We start from the raw sequence: 23,241 nt of genomic DNA, 5'->3' as shown, positions 1-23,241 counted from the left end.
TTTGAAACTATCATCTTCCTGTGGCGCTGATGAAATTTATTCCAAGCTCTTGAAAAATACTGCTTTGTACTCCTCTGTATTTATTAAATACCTTTTCACCCAGTCTGTTGAGTGCTCGTCTGTGCCTGCAGATTGGAAGGGGGGAAGGTGCTGCCTCTGTTTAAATCAGGTGACCTGCATTCTCCTCTCAATTACAGACTCATCTCGCTCACTAGCATTCGTTGCGCAATCCTCGAACATGTAATATTTACTAACCTCCATTCATTTCTTGAATCCAGCGCATATATCACTTCATTACAGCATGGGTTTCGCAAGAACTATTACTGCGAAATACAACTTGTATCGTTTATGCATAACATTTCACCTTTCTTAGATAAAGGACAGGTTATTGACTGTATCTTTTTAGATTTTGCTAAGGCTTTTGACAAGCTGTCTCACCGTTTACTACTTCTTGAACTCAGTTCTCCTAATATAGACCCTAACATCTTGGAGCGGACAGAATGTTTTCTAACTAACCGTACTCAATTTGTAACCGCTAATGATGCCGTATCGTCCCACTGTGACGTAAAGTCAGGCGTTCCTCAAGGTTCTGTTTTAGGTCCTTCGCTTTTTCTAATATATATTAATGACTTACCTTCCATTAATATTAGTTCCATCAAACTTTTTGCTGATGACTGTGTTGTATACCATGAAATAACTAGCCTGCATGATAACCTCAATCTTCAGTCCGATCTAGATCACATATCAATGTGGTGCTCACAATAGCTAATGTTAATAAATCCGACTAAATGCAAGATTATGACTGTTTCACGTCGCTCTGATGCATCCATTCCTCTCCGCTATGCTATCAATAACATCACCCTTGAATACGTAACCTCGTGTAAGTATCTCGGCATTCACAAAACGAATAACCTTTCTTGGCATACACACATTCATTACATCACTAACAATGCCAATAAATCACTCGGGTACATACGCAGAAGTTTTTCTAATGCCCCACGCCATTTAAAATTGCTACTTTACAAAACACTCATTCGACCAAAACTCGAGTATGCGTCTTCTGTTTGGGACACCGGTCTAAACTCATTAAAATCATTATTCAGTCCGTTCAAAATCGACCAGCACGTTTGATTACGTCAAACTATTCCCGCTCAGCAAGCGTTTCATTATTAAAATCTGATCTCGGACCACTTGATTTGCAGCTTAAAAGAAAAACTTCTCGTCTATGCCTTTTCCGAAAAATTCTTCAATCGAACAATTCAATTAGACAGGAGCTCATATCACAACCGTCATACATATCGTCACGTCTTGATCATGAACATTAAGTTTTCACTCCACTCTGTCGCACTAATGTTTTTTCCGACTTCTTTCTGACAAAAACCAGTGCCGAGTGGTACCGCCTTCCCTCATCCATTGCCTGCATTGAAGACGCATCATCATTCAAAACTGCACTGACAGATTATGTCATGCGCCCTAAATAACTTTTTGCTGTTAAACATGTATTCTCACTAACTTGTATTTTTTGTTCTACTTTTGCTGCATTTTTGTTGTATTACCAACCCCTCTGTAACGCCTCTATGTGCTCTGAGGGTAATCAAAATAAATAAATAAACAAATAAATACATTCTCAGTGTTTTATGACCATGCTCAAAACGTGTTGAAGGGCCGCTTTAACTAAAACTGACACCCTAATCTTGGCACAACTTTGTATTTCAATGGGGGAAAACTACAAATAATTGGAACACGTCGATATCAACAATGGTTATTTCAAACTGGGAGCCTTTTGCTTTCGTACACATTTGCATGAATAGGCCGAGGATGATCATCCGAATTACTCAGTACTTTCATCTGTGTCAAACAAGTGCAGTATTTGATCTCCATGTATGATTTTGTGGTTGTAAATGCAGTTTGCTGCTACTGCTGTATAGGTGGAACAGCCCAGTGCGGCAATATTTGCCTTTAGGCACGTTTTTTTTTTTTGACAAATTTCACTATTGTTCTAAATGAACTAAGAAAGAAATACTCTAAATTTTGATGAAATGAACTCTGTCATGTAAATAAATGTATTTTGGAACCCAAATAGCTTCATATATTTTGGCACTAAGGGCCACTGTTCACGAGAATGCGTCTCTGCTTGTTTGTGCAGTGTCCCAAACTGATGAATTAATTCTGTTCACTGTTAGAGCATGAACTTAATTTATGAAGGACCTGCCATAAATGTGCACTGCCATCTAATAAGCAAGAGTGAGTACCGAGGTGCGCTCTCTCGATTCTCGGCGCACAGTGTTCCATTTGCTTATTGGTTGCAGTTTTGCTAAATTGGCTAGGATGCTATATTCTTAATTTAGTACAGCAGTTTGCTTCAAGCTGTATACCGAGTAGATTATATTGAAGAATCAGGTTCAAGCTGAAAGTAAACAAAGCTTGATATGTAAAAGCTTGCTAGTGTCTCTTGCAGGCTTCGGCATTAAAGGACCAGGAGGGGATGCTACAGATGTTAGCGAAGGGAGTGTTCCAAACAAGTTTGCATAAGTTTGGCTGTAGCGAGAATAGAGGGAACATTTATATAGCTGAAGCGTTCTTCAGAGCTTTGTAGCCGAGTGATCGCAGCTGTTTAGTGCAGGCGTGAAAGTCCTGCCGTACAGTCGATCACTATTGTTAGAAAGGTAAGCTGACTTTCCGTTCATTTCTAATCACGTTTCATTTGTCGTGCAAGCCCCTGTGAATCTGGTAAACATGGTCAGGGGAAGACAGGATGTCTCAGCGGTTCATGCGGTGAAACCACTAAATTTTTCGTCAAGCTGTTACTTCTGCGGCCTTCTGGCATGATTCAGCCCCCCTTTGGTTAAAAAAAAATACTGAGGCAGCATTCTTACCCCTTGGCTTCTTTTTCGCGTGGCTGTTACAACCAACTACGGCAGAGTTCACAACTGTTGCTGCTGACTGGCGTGCATCAACGGCACGTACGGTCCCTCCACAAACGCAAAACTTTCCACGTAATAAATACGCACCACGCACAAAACACTGCTGTATGTGACCTAAAGAGGACAGCTTGCACAGTAGAGACCTTTGACACTTATCTTATGACGCTCGGACATAGGGAAGACAGAGCGCACACAGAACGTAGCCTAGCCCAGTACTGCGCTTATGAATGGCCGCCAAAATGGCCTCGCTGCCCAGCGATGCTTTCACCACCTCGCGGATCAAGGGGCAGTGCATACCCCGTTTTGCGTTCACCTCACAGGGACATGAAGAATACTCGTACATATGTGTCAGCGTTCGCACCGCTAAGCTCCACGGGCGCTCGTCTCAGTATACTGCGGAATGTAGCTTTGAGTATGTTGGTAAATTTGGGTATGTGTTAGTTTGCTAGCCTGCAGTGGCGCAAAAGCATGATCCGTCTCTTGGCTTTGGGGATGTCAGCTCGACTGAATAGTTGCTTAAAAATTCATCCCATGGCCTTTCTGTCATCCAGTATGTATTAGCATGAGAAACAGCTGACATTTTCATTCTATGGTACAGCAGTGGGTAGAAAGCACCAAATGATGACATGTTCTTTCATAATACGAAGCTAAGCATTTGGGTGGCAAGTTAATGACAAATACGTTCTTAAAATTAAGTCGTTGAATAAATGTAAAGGAATCTACGTGCTGATTTGAACTTCGAACACTCATATCCGTGCCTGCAAATAAAGCAAACAATGCAATGCAGAAATAGGTTAAGCTTCACTACCATGCAAGCGTGCTGCGGAGAAGCACTCGGTAAAGACAAGCACTAATTGACCGAACTGGCATTTACATGATGTGCTTCACCGCCATGCACGCGCGCTGCGGAGGAGCACACACAAAAAACATTGGCATTTACACGTTTGGCTTCACCGTCGTATACGGCATTGCGAAGAAGCACGCGGTAAAAACAAATACGAATTTATCAAACTGACGTTCACAAATCCAGCCTCACCGCCTTGTCCGTGTGCTACGGAGACCAAAGGTGTTTGTGCAATACCTCTTAACGCGCTTGAAGCAATTATTTTTTTGAAAAGAACTAATTGCAGTTCAGTTCCACAAAAGCGGGCATATGCATGTTTCAACCTAAACATTTGGGGTCATTACCATTACACCTGTGTTACTCTCTCAATCCCTAATGGCCAACCCGAAACACAATTTAATTTCGCCATGCCAGCATATTAGCGTAATGAGAGGATGACTCGGAGCAAGTTACCCAACTTTTTCAGGATGATAACAGGTACCAAAGAATTCACCACTTTTGGGCTTATCTACAAGCCTCTGCGAAATTCCTCTCGAATCCCACCAGCATAGCTCCATATTATCACGCCGTCTAATATATACAGGTATTTCTGGCTATTACATATGGGATAGTGACCGACAGGGCAGAGTACAACTACAAATAATCGAGACGACTGCTTATAACGCAGCGCATTGCAGCCTGCGACGTCTGTCGATCGAGCAGTCAACACGACGTTGACGAAATCGCAACGGGGCACCGGTTTACTACATTGTCTGTCGATCGAGTAAGCGCAATCACCACGACGTTGACGAAATCGTTACGAGGCACCGGTTCGCGTACTGCGTTGTCTACACGAAGCGGCACGACTTGCGGAGACAAAGCAAAATAAATGGTACTTTCCGAACGTTCAATTGAGGTGCTAGCTTGAGAACGGTGGTGGTGGTTAGATGAAGGAAGAGACGCCTAATTTCTGCAGCCCTTGACAATGAGAATCAGCCAGTTATCAGGCCCCACCCGGTCCTCTGGACCGATGAAGCGGCGTTCTAAACATGTTCCAAATAGCTCCGCTGCGACGTCATGGCGCCACCATCAAAAATCACTAGATAGAAAAATCCCCAGAAAAACCTCTTCCTAGGTTACATTCTGTACGACAAATGGACGCTCGCCATCATGGAGGCCATATTCACTGGGCACAATGGCGCCGTGGCTATGGTTACGTGTTGCACAGTGAGGCTAGTCTAGCAGTGAGCGGTCGCAGCTGGCGGTGGCAGGTGTGCCTCCGCAGGTCTCGTGCTGAGCCGTAGCGGACAATATCCGTGCTCTGCTCCACGTTATTGGTTACACAATGTTCTCCTGGCAGTTACTGTATTCTTAGCAACGTTTACAAAATCTTTCGTCCACCCCAGGAACTGAACAGCGCATAGAACGAGCGTGTATTCATGTGTCGTGCGGCGGATGACGCGAATGAAACATTTCAATTGATCAGCGAAATTTTGTTGGGCACCATGACGAAGCGGAACGACGATGAACGCCTTGAAAGTCAGTGACAGTTTGGCAGTGCTCCTGTTTGTGGCAACAGACGACACTGTTGTGCCCAGCAAGGCACAATGAGGACCATGTGCACATACGTAGTTTCGTGCTCGGTATGTGTACAGTAACAACTTGCATGTGCGTAATAAAACAGCTTTTCTCTTCCACTTGTTATACTCGCCCCCGGCATTATATTCTCAACGTTAGAGCAACTGCGTTCAAGTGTCACCTGCACTGTGCTGAAAGTCACCACGGTCGCAGAATGCTGACACCGGTGGGTTTCACGCGGAACACGGGCACAGTGGCTGGGCGCTGCATTGGCCTCGTGTCAGAATGCAACCATAAAAGAAGGCGCACGACCAATTGTGATGTCTGTAAAGTGTGTGAATTATTGACGTGAAAACACTCGACAAGCTCAGTGAATCTAGCGCACGTTTTCTTGTAGTTACTTCGTTGTGAGCGAGCTGTTACTTTCTGTTAATCGTCGGACGAAATGATTTTGCCGAAGGTGTCACGCTGGTCCAAAGTGTTGAGTGCCGTTCCATTATATTCGGATCGTCAAGACACGTTCGCTGCGCAGCCTACGTGCTTTCCGAGCCGGAGGAAGAGTCGTGCCTTCTGCTTTACATTTGGATGTAAACAAGAGAGGAGAATCTGCCCAGTCAATATGGCTGACTTCCCGCTTCACCACGGCTTCATATCGAGTGACGTGAGGGCTTCTCCAAAGTTTTTTCCTTCCTCCATGGGACAAACCACACATTGAGAACCTGCAGGACGTACGCGCACATAGAAACACGACGCTGATAGCAGACGACGCACAGAGCAATCCACACTTCACCTCTTCGGCCAGCTGCCACCAGGCGGCGACTCTGCAGGATCGCGCACCCAATACAGCGGATAAACGCGAGCACTGTGTCTGGCGGTGCTCATATAAACAAGCGAACAAAAAGAAGAATGTTTTCGGTGAATTGCAGTGCGACTGACTTCAGTAAATTATTGAACTGTGCTCCTGAATCCAGCGTGGTCCAGCAAAGTTGCGCTTGTCCTCCCGCATAAAGTGCACATCAGAATTCACCGAGGTTCTACATTGAACATTTTGTCATGATGTTCCCCTTCACCAAGGCGTCCATGCTGGCTCTCAGATCTCACACGCAACAGAGAACACCTAAAAATAACTGAAAGACAGCAGGGGTCATGTGTTCTTTTGTGAAGCACGTCTCACGTTTCTTTTTGTAGCATGTTTGGCATGATTGTAACCATTAACGTTCATTTCACAACCTAGTAACATTGTTTCACAACACCGGCGAGGCTGTATTGCAGAAACAGGCCAACGTTTCCGCTCGAATGGGTTGGTTTTAAGGCTGACTAAACAAAGCTGGATAAACTGGGCTAATAATACTGTATTTCGCAATCTGCGTGCTTAGGACGACCACTACGGTGTTTGTTTTACTGTAAAACAGAACTCGATGGGACCTAAAAAATGGCACATGGTTTCAGTTATAGACTTTTACCGAGGCTACGATTGCCATCGCCCCCACCAAGCAGTGTGGGGGACATAGATCACACCATTGCAAAATCGCACGCCGATCGAAAAAATTTGTTTTAAAAACTTCTACTAACTTTCCAAAGAAGCTGCTGCAAGGTTGGACATTTCAGACGCTACGCTTTCTATTGCGATGCAAAACAGAAAAGCGATGGCGGTTAGTAGAGAGTCTCTTTAACAAAAATTTAACCAAAGTGCCTAATGTCTACGTTGAAGTCCTCGACTGGCATAAAGGACAAGTAGATGGATGGACTAACGGACGCACAGACGGATGAACGGAAGAAAGCACTCACTGACGGACAGATGGACGGACGCACTAACGAACGAACGAATAGATGGATGCACAGATGCACGGAATGATGAACGAACGCACAGTTGGACGGACGCATGGACGGACGGACGGGCGCACGCATGCATGGACGAACGGAAGGATCGATGGAAGTATGGACGCACGGACGGACAGGCGGATTGCGTAGGTGGTCTTTTCACCACTTTCTAGCCGGCGCTGTGATACGCGTGTGCATGCCGGTACATTTCCGGACAAGGCTAGCCCCTAAGGGGCTACGCCCCTGAAAAACCACCGTTCTGTTTAGGGGAGCTTTACCTGCTATAGTTGGTGACACTGTTGTGTAATTACAACCATTATTTCGTTGTCATTCCAAAGTCGTGATTTAAAGTATGCGTAGCGTAAATGATTTAAAGTAGCGTAGTGTATACAGTCATTACAAAGCAACAATTCATCAGGTATTTTTAATTAGCCAACATTTTGATTCTTGTTTTAGTCAGTCGCCGCAACTCTAGCTGACGTTGAAACATTGAAACATTGAGATGTAGGCCACCTGACGTAACCTCGGAATGGAGCGTTTGTTTCCTTACGGAATTTGGCTTTAATTATTTTTCCAAAAAAAGAGGGAAAAAAACAAAAGCTCGCGAAACACACGATACATGATAAATATTGAGCGAGCTTCCCTCAAGTCACACGTAAGGGGGTTACAACACAGCTTGAGGGCACCTATAATGGTCCGGTCTTAGCTGGGTGTCTACGCACTCTATCACCTTGCTTTCCCGCTCCTCAAGATACAATAATTCAATTCTTTGGGTTTAATGTCCCAAAACCACCACATGGACACGAGAGACGCTGTAAGGGAGGACTCCGGCTATTTCGACCAGCTGGGGTTCTTCATCATGCACCTAAATCAAAGCACAGGAGCCTCCAGCATTTTCACATCCATCAAAAATGCGGCCGCCGCGGCAGCGATTCGTTCTCCTGACTTGCGGGTCGGACGCCGAGTGCTTTAGCCACTAGACCACCGTTGCGGGTCATTCTCATTGCTTGCTGTGTACTATATTCCACATCATCCCATCAATCAAAGGATCAAGCAGGATTTTGTACAGGCTATACTCAACACTCTATATCACATCTATACTATCAATCATGAGATATAAAAATGCTCAGAATACACCCAACCACTATACATAGCCTTCATATATTAGGAGAAGGCATTTGATTCAGTAGACATATCAGTTGTCATGCAGACACTGCGGAATCTGGGCGTCGTCAAAGCATATATAAATATCCTAGAAAAAACCTAGAGTGGATCAACTGTCACAATAGTGCTCGATAAATAAAGTGACAAAATACCAATGAAGAATGGTGTAAGACAAGGGGTTACGATTTTCCTAGTGCTATTACAGCGTGCCTACAGAAGGTTTTCAGAGACCTAAAATGGGAAGAATACGTGTTATTGGAGAGTACATTAGTAGCACGCGCTTCGCCGATGATACTGTATTGCAGAAAAAATTATTCTGATGGAGAGCTGGAGATGCTTCTTTGGCTTTGCACCTGACATGCTACTCCTGTTACTGAGTAACTCAGGGCATGAATCACAATCCACGATTACTGAATCAGACAAGGAGAGCAGACAGGTAGGTCCTAAATAATTCTGCACAAAATGGAACTAATGTACAACAACCTCAGAAGAGAACAGCGCTTTGAGAGAGGTAGCAGTGCACTCGACGTTGCAGAAGAGTACGTCTACTTTGGATAGGTATTAACCACGGAGCCGAACCACGAGTTTGAAGCAACTAGAAGAATAAGAATAGGGTGAAGAACATTCGGCAAGCAGTCTTCAATCATGAGTAGTATATTGCTAGTATGCATCACGAGGAAGGTACAACAGCTGAATCTTACCTATACTTAAAAAGAGGGTTCAACTTAAATTGAGGATGACGCAGCAGGCAATGACAAGAAAATGATAGGTCCAACCCTCAGGAACAAGAAGAGATAACAGAGTATCAGGGTAAAAACAGGTGTTAAGGACATCATAGTCGATATCAAGAACAAGAAATGGTCTTGAGTCGGGTACATAGCGCGAAGGCAAAATAACTGCTGGTCGTTCAAGACCGCACACTTGATTCCAAGGGAAAGCAGGCGGGTGAAGGGGAGACAGAAAGTTAGGTGGGCTGATGAGTTTAGAAAGTTTGGGGGTATATAGTGACAGCAGCTAGTACAGGACAGAGTTGACCGGCGAAACATGGGAGAAGTTTCTCTCCAGCAGTTGGCATAGCCTGACTGATAACGATGATACTCCACATAACGTGGCAAGATCTCTGCTTTCTTTCAAACTTTTTAGAGCCTTTGCGTCTTTTTCTCCATGTGCCTATTTTTACTCTGTCTTTCTCTTTTTAAATGTGAATGCATTTCTTTGTCGGGCTAGGTCAGGCATTCGGCGTTGTCCGCGGCACTGTCCGCGAGCAGGCAGGTTTCATCTCTCCGCTCTCACTCTCTCTCCCATAGCAACAGCTGCGGGCGCGCGCGCTTGACCTCGTTCCTACCAACCGGAGAATATGGTGCGAGATAGCGTAAGCGAGGGTGATGGGGGGTGGTTAGAAGAGAAAAAAGGCACTTAATGTCTGCAGCCCAGTAGGGCACATGGCGCAGTGCCTGCGGAAATCGGGATTGGGAGAAAACTAGATAGAAGAGGAAAAGGTTAGTTAAGCAGTGGCGCAGACGTTTTCAGCACGAACAGCAGCCCGGCAGCAAGGGTAAGGATGGCAAGGGTCACGTTCTCAGTGGCAGGCCGCAATTCCAGTCTCATCTAGGAACTTCACCAGGCTCCGCAGTGCTTGTAGATGGGGACGAGACGGGAAGAGCAGGTCCTCCAGGGTAGTGGTAGGAAGGCCATGTCTCCGGTACGTCGCGGTGACCCTCGAGCATTCCTGTGCCAAGGCAGGGCAGGCACAGAGGAGGTGCTTTGGGGTGTTGGGGTCACACAACAGTGACTGAAGGCTGGGGAGGCGCAGCATTCCTTGAGGTAGCAGCTGGCCGCGATCCACACGCACCCAGTTCGCAGCCGCAGTAGGTCAGCTTGTTGCCTCTTGGTAAGGCCTGCCTCGAGGAGATGCCTGGGTCCTCACCCGTTGGCCACCCTCTAGTCCGGGTGGACCGAGGTGAGGATCTTTTGATGCCAGCCTGCATCAGCCAGGCACCCCCATCACCCGCCACAGCCTGGGTGATGGGGGTGCCTGGCTGATGTGCTGCCTTGGCCAGCGTGTTCGCCTCCTCATTGCCAGCTATTCCCACGTGAGAGTGCAGCCAGTGGAAGGAGACGGACGTCCCGGTCACCGCAAGGGCCTGGTACTTGGATGCCAGGAGACTCCTCAAGAGCCCGGCACGGTGATGGTTGGTCAGTGTCTGCAGGGCTGCCTTGCTGTCACACAGTACAGCAACCGGCTCAGCAGGGACGTCCTCGGCAAGCAGGTCTGCCACCAGGTGTAGTCCCACCAGCTTCAAAGCCGTTGAGCTCGCCGGGAAGGGTAGTCGGCACTGCCTGCTCACGGTCCGGGATACGATGATGCAGGCAGTTGCCGTTTTATTGTCTGGCATGAAGGATCCGTCCATGAAGACCTGGAGCCGGCCTGAAGTTGTTCACGGAGGTTAGAGACGGCAGCCTGTTGCGCTGCTGCAGCAGACGTTCTGCACTTGGTTGCACCATCGAAGGACAGGTGAACCTTAGGCGCCCGGTGGTAGGGCGGTGGAGGAGCCACCGTGACTGGTGGATCCGGGACCATCTCGTGGTAGAATGCAAAAAGACCGCCCACCCGTGACCTCGGCTGGTGCTGCGTCGGTGGCACGGGGAGGTTGGTCGACGTGCCTCAGCGCATGCTGGAGCATGCGCAAGGACAGGGGCCACTCTCTAGCCTCGGCTAGGGTTGCTGCCCCGGGGAAATATTTGGGGAGCCTCAGGATGACCATGTCTTCTTTCCTGTGAAGTCCCTCAAGGTCCAGTCTCCTGGCAGGTGTCAAGGCCACCAGTAGGAATGTGTACAGCAGGATCGAGAATGATGAAGCCTGGTTGAGTCATAGAGCCAGCTTGGGGGAGCAACGGCGTCCACGCTGCTGCAGCTTGCTGATGGCTTCCTGGACACGTCGAACCTGTGTGGTGGCAACCTTGGCAGCTGTGATCCAGATGAGCTGGTGGTCGATGGTGAGCTCCAAGTACTTCACCAGCAGCTTCCAAGGCAGGCAACAGTTGCCGACCCTCAGCTGCTTCTTGTAGCGTGGTGCCGCCACCAGCGGGTGGATCAGCAGGGCCTTGGTCTTGGTCGCGGAGACCTTGACTTCGATGCCCCTCAGGTAGGCGATCACCGCGTCCGGGGCCGCCTGCAGTGACCTCCTAATGGCTGGAATGGACCGCTTCGGTCCCCGGGCCCAGAGTGCCACGTCATCGGTGAAGACGGCGCAGCGGGCCGGGAACCTGGTGCCTGTAGAAAGAGAAGCTGAGAGCCCTGCCATCGTCAGGTTGAACAGGAAGGAGCTCAGCAAGTAACCCTGAGATATGCCTGCAGTAATGTCCATGGGTTAGCTGGTCGCTTTTCTGACTCGAACCCGGAAGGTCCTGCCAGACAGGAAGGCGGTCATGAAGCTGCGCTGGCACCCGTCGACACCAAGTCGGTCCAGAGCCTCTTGCAGACGGCGTCAACCTTCCGGAACACTGTCCAGAGCTCCAGTTGAGTCTTCTTTGGAGCCTGGCCTTTTGCCTGCCTCTGCTCTGCCCTAAAGGCTAGGTGCTGCATGTCTGGAAGAGGCTGCCCTTGCTGTGCCTTGACGATGATGGTTGCAGCTCGGGCACTGCCAGCCACCAGTTGCATGAGGTCCTTGTCACCCGTGTCCTGTCTGAAGAGCTGCCGGTATACCCGCCAGTCTACCACATGGTACTTTCGGTCCCTGGGGGCCTTGCCTCGGAAAGGGGTCAGAAGAATGGGCAGGTGGTACGAACCCCGGTTGTCTGGAAATGGCGACTAGGCATACCGGCGACCTTCCGTGGCCACGCTTAGGTCTATGGCGGTGCTCATGGTGTTGGCTCCGCGACGAAGCTAGGTGATGGCCCCTGTGTTCAGAATTGTCAGCCCCAGCTTCACCAGGATGTCGCGCATGTCTCGGTCTCATAGGTCAGTCTTGCGGCCACCCGAAACTGAATGGTGGGCGTTGACGTCACCGCACAGTCCTTCCCCACTCGTTGCGCAAGCTGCCAAAGACACCTAGGGTCCTACTGTTCCTTGAGACTGATGTACACGCTAACCACCACGGTGTAGACCCCGTCGAGGCGGACGCGGACGGTGCAGCACTGGAAGGGCCCTCCAACCTAGTCAGCCATGGATACCTCAGTCTGCAGCAAGTCCCGCTTCACGTAGATGGCACAGCGGGCAAGTCCTTGTGGATGGTTGTCGTCTAGGCAGAGAGAAGCACGGCAGTCAGTCAGAGTGCAGCTGGTTCGCCTTCTTTAGCCGACATAGCCTGGCAGTAGGAGCTGCTCTGCCTGGGCGTAGACCTCCTGGAGTGCGAGGACGTCGTAGTCGTTGTGCAGCAGCTGTTGTCTGAAGTCGTCTCTCTACGACCCCAGCCAACGGACTTTCTAGTGGATGACGCTCGGACGTCGGGGCGGACGTGGCCTGGTGCGAGGACTAGCCATGCTGGTGGTTGTTCTGCTGCCAAGCTCCCGCCTACAGGCAGATGGCACGAAGCGGGTGCTCTGGAGGAAGCAAAGCAGTGACTGCCTGCAAGGAGAGCAGAAGGGAGCTCAGCAGTTGTTTTAGTAGAGGCGTCGGGGCGGGGGCCTCAGCAAGCTGGTTCCTGGGGGCGGCGGCTGCAGGCGTGGAGACACGTACAGGAGGCTGGACAGCATGATCAGCCGGGGCTGCAAGCACAACTGTGGTATTGGTCGCGGCTGCAGGGGCTGGCTGGCAGAGGTTGTGTGGTGCTGGAGTTGGTCTGGCTGGTGCAGCATGGCCCTTCACTGCACTGGCATAGGACCGAACCTCCCTTGTATCCTCCCTCATAACCACCGTGACTGCTCGTCTGGAAAGGGCTGTCGTCGAGCAGCCGTGTTGGTAGCCAATCGTCTCTGTTCCTGCCAGCATGGACAGTCTGGTGTGTCAGCAGGATGAGGGCCACCGCAGTTCACACGAGATGCTAGGTGCAGTGCTTTGCCACTCCTTCACTAGCCGGTCACTCTCTCTCCTCTCTGCACCTCACTTTCCCATCTGCTCGCGCCTCACTCTCGATCGTTCACTGGCGGGGCACCTCTCAAGAACGTCCGAAAATGTGTGATCGAGGCACCGCTGCGAAACGCCAGCGCCGAGTCGAGAATGCTGTTTGTTTTGTTCACTTCATAGTATTCTTTAACCGCGCATGCTAGTCACTAGAGCTAAAAACACATACCGTTTTTCTCGCGACTGAAAAATTCCACATGCGCAGAAGGTTGCTATTGGTTGTATGGTGCAAAAAAAATACATTATTCTTCTAAAGCTGGGTTCTGAAGTGCGAAATGCCAGTATGGATGCCACGCAATGCATTTACATTTCCTCAACATTCTCTTCGGGGGCGGGGGGCTGAGAGCATTTTTTTCCTTCTCCGCTTTCTTTCTCCATTTTTCGTCTGTACTCTCCCTATCTCTCTGCAGTTGTTTTCTTGCCTGCTATCTTCATCTATACTTCTTCAATTTTTTCTTTATAATTATATCTCTCTGATCTCGTTCTCGCTTCTTCCTTCCATAGTCTTTTCACCCTCAATTCTTTTACCCATTCTCTTGCTGTATTATGCTGTACATGGCTATGGTATTCTCTGCTAACGGTCCTGAATGGCCGATTGGCTGAGACACTTGCCTTCTGATCACGGGGACAGTAGTTGGAATCTAGCCTGGTGAAGAACTCTTTTTCGACAAGGATTTCCTTTTTTCTCCCTGTTTCTTTGTCTCTCTCAGTACTCATCCTCTCGCCCATCAGAGGTATGGCATCACAGGTGTGCCATCAGAGGTATGGTATGGCATCAGAGCACGTTCGACGAATCGGTAGACGTGTTCTGGGCATGAAGCAGAAAAGGAAGAAAAGAGCACGCGTCGGTTGATGATAACAATTTTTTCATCTACGACACAAGCCACACCTTGAACCTAACAGCTCTGCTGTACTATTAATATCGAACCCGAAACTTTCGAGTCAGCAGCCTATCACAGAACACTGCTACACCACCACGACAGGCAACGCCAATTACGAAATAGGTGTGCTTTAGTGCACCACTATTCAAGCGTTTCCGCATGGAGTAACGTAATAAAACTAGAGTGGTCGCTCGGGCCAAAAGTGGCGGAGCTACGCAGCTTCACTCCAACGGTAAGATGGCAACATATCACTCATTGCTTCAAGGAAAACACGCGTACTAGTTATTTACTACAGTACCTTTTCTAGTGCATTATACGTCTAACTTTTTTTTCGACTGTGATAGTGACCTCGATCCGTTTTAATCGTCTGTGATTGTGCGGTGCGATATCGTCGGGCATAGATCAGGCATAAATCGGATGCGAGAGAAGTACACATGTCGACGTGACGACAACGTTTTCACGCTCCGTGTTCATTAGCATTTAAGGCAATGAAGAAACATGGGAAGCTGCAGGGAGGCGCGATAAAAGATGTGCGATAACGTGCCCGGCGTGCGTCGTGGTCTTCGTTTGTTTTGTCTGCCTCTCAGGTTGGCTGCTGCTAGGTACGAACGCCATCAATATTTTGGTAAGTGCGTATGGCATTTGTCATTTAAACGCTAACCTAACATTTCTCGCATTGTGCTGTTAGGCGCAAAGATCTTTTTTGTGCCCTTCACTTCGCCTACTGTTTTTTTATTGCTTCACACGAGAGAAAAGCTGTTACGAATGATTCGCCACACGTTTGCGAAAAAATTGTTTCTTGGCTCAAGAAATTGTGCCGCCGCTCGCATTGTTAGGTTTTCTTTGTGCCACGATGCATGTATTCGAATTCACTGCATGAGTCAGGTTTTGTGAAAAGTACAGCTAGGCTCAGTATTGTTATCTGTGCCGTTCGCGAATTGCTCTAAGCCCTAACGAGCACCATAAAAGAGAAGTGGTGAATCTAGAAAAATGTCTGTTAACAAAAGCTAGGACGTGACCTTTGAGTAAACACATCTGCCTCGTTAACGGCTTGCATGACACCTAAATTGCTTTGTTTTTGTTGCGGCAACTGCTTGTGTCACAAACGAGCGCTCGGGAAAGCGCGCGCCACTGAATTCTGGCGATGGCGACGATAACGGGCACCAGTTAGTCGCGCCAAAGCCAGCGTAAAGAAAAAAACAAGCATCAAAGGACTCCTCGGGCATGCCGTCTTCCCCCCTCGGAAGTGTAGTTTCGCCGACCAACCTCCTCGCACCCGTCGGCGAGAGATCGCTATAAAATTCTCCAATGGCATGGTGATGCCAAGAAGGTTATAATTAAACTGCAGTGGCTAGAATATGAAGGTTAAACATAAACTACTGTGGTGTAAAGATGGAGGACAGATTGTGTTAGAAAAACTAGCCACCCTGTTTACGAGGTGTCTCCTGACGGGAAGAGTACCAGAGTCTTGGAAGAACGCTAACATCATCTTAATACATAAGAAAGGAGATGACAAGGACTTAAAGAATTACAGGCCGATCAGCTTGCTCTCTGTAGTATACAAGCTATTTACAAAGGTAATTGCTAACAGAGTAAAGAAAACATTAGAATTCAATCAACCAAAGGAACAAGCAGGATTTCGAACAGGCTACTCAACAATTGACCACATTCATACTATCAATCAGGTAATAGAGAAATGCTCAGAGTATAACCAACCACTATACATAGCATTCATAGATTACGAGAAGGCGTTTGATTCAGTAGAAATATCAGCCGTCATGCAAACACTGCGGAATCAGGGCGTAGATGAAGTATATATAAACATTCTGGAAGAAATCTACAGGGGATCAACTGCTACCATAGTGCTTCATAAAGAAAGCAACAGAATACCAATCAAGAAGGGTGTAAGGCAGGGGGACACAATTTCCCCAATGCTGTTTACCGCGTGCTTACAGGAGGTTTTCAGAAGCCTAGAATGGGAACAATTAGGGATAAGAGTCAATGGAGAATACCTTAGTAACCTGCGCTTCGCCGATGACATTGCATTGCTGAGTAACTCGGGGGACGAATTGCAACTCATGATTACGGAGTTAGACAAGGAGAGCAGAAAAGTGGGTCTTAAAATTAATCTGCAGAAAACGAAAGTAATGTACAACAACCTCGGCAAAGAGCAGCGCTTCGAGATAGGTAATAGTGCACTTGAAGTTGTAAAAGACTATGTCTACTTAGGGCAGGTAATAACCGCAGAGCCGAACCACGAGATTGAAGTAACTAGAAGAATAAGAATGGGGTGGAGCACATTCGGCAAGCACTCTCAAATTATGACAGGTAGATTGCCACTATCCCTCAAGAGGAAGGTATATAACAGCTGTATCTTGCCGGTACTTAGCTACGGAGCAGAAACCTGGAGACTTACAAAGAGGGTTCAGCTTAAATTGAGGACGACGCAGCGAGCAATGGAAAGAAAAATGGTAGGTGTAACCTTAAGAGACAAGAAGAGAGCAGAGTGGATTAGGGAACAAACGGGGGTTAAGGATATCATAGCTGAAATCAAGAAGAAGAAATGGACATGGGCAGGGCATGTAGCGCGTAGACAGGATAACCGCTGGTCATTAAGGGTAACTGACTGGATTCCCAGAGAAGGGAAGCGGGTTAGGGGGAGACAAAAGGTTAGGTGGGCAGATGAGATTAAGAAGTTTGCGGGTATAAATTGGAAGCAGCAAGCACAGGACCGGGTTAACTGGCGGAACATGGGAGAGGCCTTTGTCCTGCAGTGGACGTAGTCAGGCTGATGATGATGATGATGATGACTGTGGTAGAATAGAGAATAGTTTAAGTACAGTGGCTACTCTAGCCACTGTACTTGACTTTCTGCAGTGCCCGTCCCGCATACCCACCCATTTATCGAAGTCAAGCCATATTCTCAGGGCAGAAGGAGGCGGAGTCTGTAGCGCCGTAATGATCTTAGTGCTTGCGGCCGTGCGTTTCGTCATAGCTAATAAAGCATCTGTTTATTATTCTTAGGAGGTGAGGGAACGTAAGAGAGATGGTAATCTCCATCTGATTTAATTTTTCTTTGACACTTGGCGTTTTAAGTCTGATAAAAAACGCCAGACCTGCGCGGAATGCGCAGCACAGTCACAACGACAGCTAGAAAACAAGCCTTTCAGAGCCTTTTCTAAACACTCTTTGAGATGCTACAAGCACACTGCTGAGTACCCACAGCGCCATAAAAAATAATAAATTTTGTGTGGTAGGCAAGTATTCCTTGGCCTACTACACAGAAGCGTACACACTCTAAGCCGAAAACGGCCGAAATTGGAGCAACGGCTGTTTTTAGTCCTTCAGACCAACTGTTACTCCCCGAAAGAACCAAGCGGAACAAGATGGCCGACATGTTCGAACACGGGGGAGCAATCGTAATAGTCTTAAATTTTTAAGGGAGCAACGGAAGGAGGAACCACTGTAAGTGCTCTCGTCACGCAACGGTTACTCCCCTGAAGGACACCGCACACAAATATGCATGGCACCCACATTCATATTCATGGGCCAGATTATTATTTGTTCTGTGTGCTAAACTTCACCAAACCAAAACAGTGATTTATTTTAGCATCCGCAGATAATAAAATAGCGGCGCTGGCCGAACACAGAAGGCCTGAGAATGCAGCTACCTCAAGTGCCTAACACACACAGCAGCAGCATGGAGAGTTGGCCCGTCAAAGCGGACCAAACGCCGAAACACGTGCAAAACAAGGATATTAAAAAACGTCTAGACACAGAGCAGTAACCTGTTCGGCTGTGAAACAACAATACGTTGAACTAATAAAAGCTTCACATATTGTTGCGCTCAGATATATGTGTATCGGCAAGCTAACTGTGACACTGTCAAACAAAGAATTGGAATATCTGTGCATGCCTTAAGATATATTGCTTCGTTCACAGCTCTCGTGGCTGTGACTTGTAAACAGAGTGAACAAGTGCACCCTTGTTTCCTAAATTTAAAGCATTGTTCGAAGGTAGCATGTTCTATTTTTATTTGTGTCGATAGTTTTGTCCAGCCGTTTACCTCAGGTACAAGAGAATATACTGAAGATTATCATGTAGTCTCTGCAAATGGTTACTTTCCACCAGGCTTTGCATGCTGGCCTTGTGCCTACAGGTATTGCACAATTCGTGACGCAGCAGCGTATGAAACCGCAGTATAATCTAGAGCAACTATCTGCACGAGCTAAATATTTATTTAACTAAATATGTATTTTAACGTGAGCGGACAGTACGTGTTATTTACCACACACATGATGTCGCTTAGAATGCCCATTGGTGAATGGGCTCATAGAAATGTCACTCAGCTGTGTATGGGAAACAAGTTGACTTAACCGAAGGGTAGCTTTAACTGCTACAAATATAATGCCTTCTTGAGGCGCTGCACATTTTCTTCCAGAATATTATGGGCATTTAGTATACCAATCCTCTTCATCTGTACATTATTATCATTATCATGTGTTGATCATGCATCCTCATCGTTGTCACGTATCATCATCATCTTGGTTCGTTCATCTCAGCTGTCGGCTGTTGGTTCCACGGGCCTAATATAGGTGTTCCAAACCAAGACTTCATACGTGGTCGAGCGTGCTGTTACATCCCTCGTCATCCTCTCGACCACTCTACCCCCTGGAGCTACGTTCAGGTCGCCGCTTGGGCCAGGTGTCCGGAAATATGTCGCACCAAGAAGAGGTCGGTGCTGCCACCGTTCCCACTCCGCCACCGCGTGCCGCGCCTTTTCACGTCATTAACAGCCTCCAGCGTGAGCCCCATTCCTGCGCTGGTATGCGCGGGGAAGATGTGGAGGAATGGCTGGACGATTTCGAACGTGTCGGCGCTGCTAACCGGAGGGATAACACCTACAAACTCGCTTACGTGTCATTCTACTTCACGGGTGTCGCGAAGACGTGGTTCCTCAACCATTTCATCGACATCCCCGACTGGTGAGCCTTCAAAGATCAGCTTCGCCATGTCTTTGGCACACCGACTGTTCGTTCGGCTCTCGCAAAGAAAGCTCTCGCGGCTCGGAAACAGATCATCGGGGAGTCGTATACATCCTACATCGAGGATGTCCTTTCACTTTGCCGCCGGGTTGAAACCCCAATGACAGAGTCAGACAAGGTACGCCAGCTTCTTAAGGGGATTGCACCCATCGCATTCAATCACCTTGAAATCCAGAATCCGGCTACTGTTGCTGACGTTGTGACAACCTGTAAGCGCCTCGAAACACTCGAGTCTATGCGTCTACAACCGGACAGTGACGCGGCCCATATTACGGCAGATCCAAACCTACGAGACACAATCAGGGTGATTATACGCGAAAAATTAGAATCAATGGGATTCACACTACCTTTAGTGTGTCCCATTTAGTCTTCAACGTCATTGCGGGATGTCATCAGGGAAGAGCTCACGTCCATGACCCACATCGCCCACCTGCAGCCCACTGTCGCTCGTACTCTCCCATCGTTCTCGCATGCCGTCGCCGCACCATCAGGCACCGTCAGCTCGACGTCACCGCCACCAACGTACGCGTCGGTTGCTGCCGCACCTCCCAGAAGCTTTCCCACGAGCTTTCCATCACCACCGCCTGAGCCATCATCTGTCCCTCTCACTGCTCTCTCTCCCGGTGCATCTAACACAAGCTACTACCCTCCTTATCGATCGACTCGCCCTACGTGCTATTATTGCGGCTATCGTGGTCACATTTCACGCTTTTGCCGCAAGCACCGGCAAGATGAGCGCCGAGGTTACGACATACGCGAACGAGACTATACCACAGAAACCTTGTACCAGGGCCGTCGTTATTCGTCACCGCCGCGTCGGTCTCCATCTCCGCCAGCATCCGGTGAACTGTGCAGTAGTTATCGATCAACCAGACGCCGTTCACCATCGCCCTACCGTCGCTCCTCTTCTCCTCCTCAGCCTGCTTCCCTCGCTTTTGATCGGCGTCCGGAAAACTAAGGGATGCAGTTTTTGGAGGACAAACTGCATTCCAACACAGTACTCCAATTCCTCCAGCTCGCCCTTACAATATGATTGCAGTCTCAGTTGAGAGAGTGGACGTTGATGCTTTGGTGGACACTGGGGCTGGGTTTTCTATTATTCGTGCTGATTTGTGTACCCGTCTTCGAAAAGTCACGACGCCTTATGATGGACCAACACTGGTTACAGCCCAGGGAACAATGATTTGCCCTTCCGCTCTCTGTAATGCCCGTGTGCTAATCGACGACATTCTTCATCATATACAATTCACTGTGCTATCCCCGTGCTCCCACGAACTCATTTTAGGCTGGGACTTTCTTTCATCTGCTTCCGCGGCTATTTCTTGTGCACAACGTGTCGTCCATTTTACTGACACAGACTATTTGCTTAGTGACGAAACCTACAGGCCACTTCGACTCGTCGCTGCTGTAGACATCGTGTTACCCCCAAATTAACATCAATTAGTCACTGTTTTGTCCAACGACGTTAACTCTGGTGATATTTTGGTCACTCCGTTGCCCCGTTGCCTTAATAAAGACATAGCTCTCGCATCAGGTGTGGCTCGCTTCAACAATGGATCAGCTGTCCTCGCTGCTACGAACACCACACCGGGTAAAATTTTACTGCCACGGGGCACTACTGTAACCTGCGTTGCCGATCTGGAGCCTGTGTGCGTCGTGCCACTTACCCCTGCCTCCCCTAAAGGCCATCGTGGAGATCATGCTGCTTCCTCGGCCTTTACAGAAGCCATATCAACAAGGACTTGACAGACTCACAGAAGCAGCAGCTGTTTGATTTGTTGCAAAAGCATGGAAACTCTTTTGACGTTCATTCATCCAGCCTGGGTCAGACAACTGCTACAGCGCATCGTATTCAGACCGACGGAACATCCATTGTGCATCGTCGTCCGTACCGCGTCTCCCTAGCCAAACGGAAAATCATTGAGGAAAACGTAGACGATATGCTGCAACGGCAGATAATCCGACCCTCAACAAGTCCTTGGTCGTCTCCAGTGGTTCTGGTGCGTAAAAAAGATGGTTCCGTATGATTTTGTGTAGATTACCGAGTACTAAAGATCACTAGGAAGGACGTATACCCCATGCCACGTATCGACGACGCCCTCGATTCCTTACAAGGTGCTGAATTCTTTTCAAGCCTCGACTTGCGTTCCGGCTATTGGCAAATCCCCATGCACGAAGATGACAAAGAAAAACGGCGTTTGCAACCCCGGACAGCCTATACGAATTCAATGTTATGCCGTTTGGTCTATGCAATGCGCCCGCAACTTTTGAACGCTTGATTTACACCGTGCTCCGTGGCCTGAAATGCAAGACTTGCCTATGTTACCTCGATGACATTGTTGTCTTTTCATCGACGTTTACTCAACATCTGCAACGCTTGGACGAGGTCCTGACTTGCCTTGCGGGTGCTGGTCTTCAAATTAACACCAAGAAGTGCCATTTCGCCAGCAGATCTATCAAGGTCATCCGTCATGTGAGCAAAGACGGAATTTGTCCAGACCCTGAGAAAACTGCTGCGGTGCTTCGCTTCCCTCGCCCTGACAAGCCGAAAGATTTGCGAAGTTTCCTTGGTCTCACCTCTTACTTTCGGCGATTCGTACAAAACTTTGTCTCCATAGCCACACCACTCCATAAGCTACTTGCTTTTGGTACGCCCCTTCAGTGGTCTCAGGAATGTTAATCAGCTTTCGACAGGTTGAAGAGTGCCCTCACGACCGATCCTGTACTTTCTCATTTTCACGATGGTGCACCGACCTTCCTCCATACAGACGCTAGCGGCCACGGTTTAGGAGCCGTCCTCTTCCAGCGTGACAACTCTTCGCGAGAGCGAGTCGTTGCGTACGCCAGCCGCGTCCTCTCCGCAGCCGAGAGGAACTACACGATCACTGAGAAGGAGTGCCTCACCATCGTTTGGCTAGTGCAGAAATTTCGTCCCTATCTTCACGGCCGCCATTTCACCATTGTGACCGACCACCACGCTTTATGTTGGCTTTCGACACTCAAGAATTTGTCGGGACGCCTCGGCCGCTGGATTCTACGCCTACAAGAGTATGATTTTGCCATAGTATACAAGTGTGGCAGAAAGCATAGCGACGCTGATGCTCTTTCTCGCTGCCCACCACCAGCGCCTCCCCTCAACGTTTCCGCAATCACTTTGCACAACACACCCTCGCAGTCCACGTCTACGGTGGTTTCCTCTCTCGCCTCGATGGACCAGCTGCCTTCGGACGACCCGCACGATTTTTCTTCTCGACAGCTGGCTGACCCATACTGTCGACGTATTATAGGCTACCTCACCGGCAGTTCCCGTCCACCTAATGCGAATCTCCGTCGCCAACTCTCGCAGTTTAAGCTGAACAACTCGGTGCTGTACCGCAAAATTTACCATCCTGACGGTCAGCGCTGGGTTCCCGTTCTACCCCGATCGCTTCGGTCCGAAGTCCTCAAAGCACTTCATGACCATCCGACGGCTGGTCTCCTTGGTTACCACAAAACCTACGATCGCCTTCGAAGTCGGTTTTATTGCCCAGGTATTACCAGTAGTGTAGCTCGGTACGTTGGGTCCTGCACTACCTGCCAATGTAGAAAACTACCCACTTCTGCTCCAGCCGGTACACTACAGCCTCTTCCATGCCCATCCACACCATTCTAAGTTGTAGGCATCGATCTTTATGGCCCCCTTCCAGTCAGTGCTGCTGGAAACCGATGGATAGTAACAGCCGTTGACCATTTGACGCGCTACGCCGAGACAGCATCTGTCACTGCCGGTTCAGCTTCTGAAATTGCCGACTTCATTCTCCGAGCCATTATACTCCGTCATGGTGCTCCACGTGTATTGCTCAGCGACCGTAGAAGGGCCTTCCTTTCACAACTAGTGAACGAACTTCTTCGCGCCTCTGGCACAACTCACAAGACTGCCTCTAGTTATCATCCCCAAACTAAC

The sequence above is a fragment of the Rhipicephalus microplus genome, chromosome X (assembly GCF_043290135.1).
Source record: "Rhipicephalus microplus isolate Deutch F79 chromosome X, USDA_Rmic, whole genome shotgun sequence".
Taxonomy (NCBI): domain Eukaryota; kingdom Metazoa; phylum Arthropoda; class Arachnida; order Ixodida; family Ixodidae; genus Rhipicephalus; species Rhipicephalus microplus.
The sequence above is the reverse complement of the archived record's forward strand: the minus strand, read 5'-3'. Positions refer to the sequence as shown.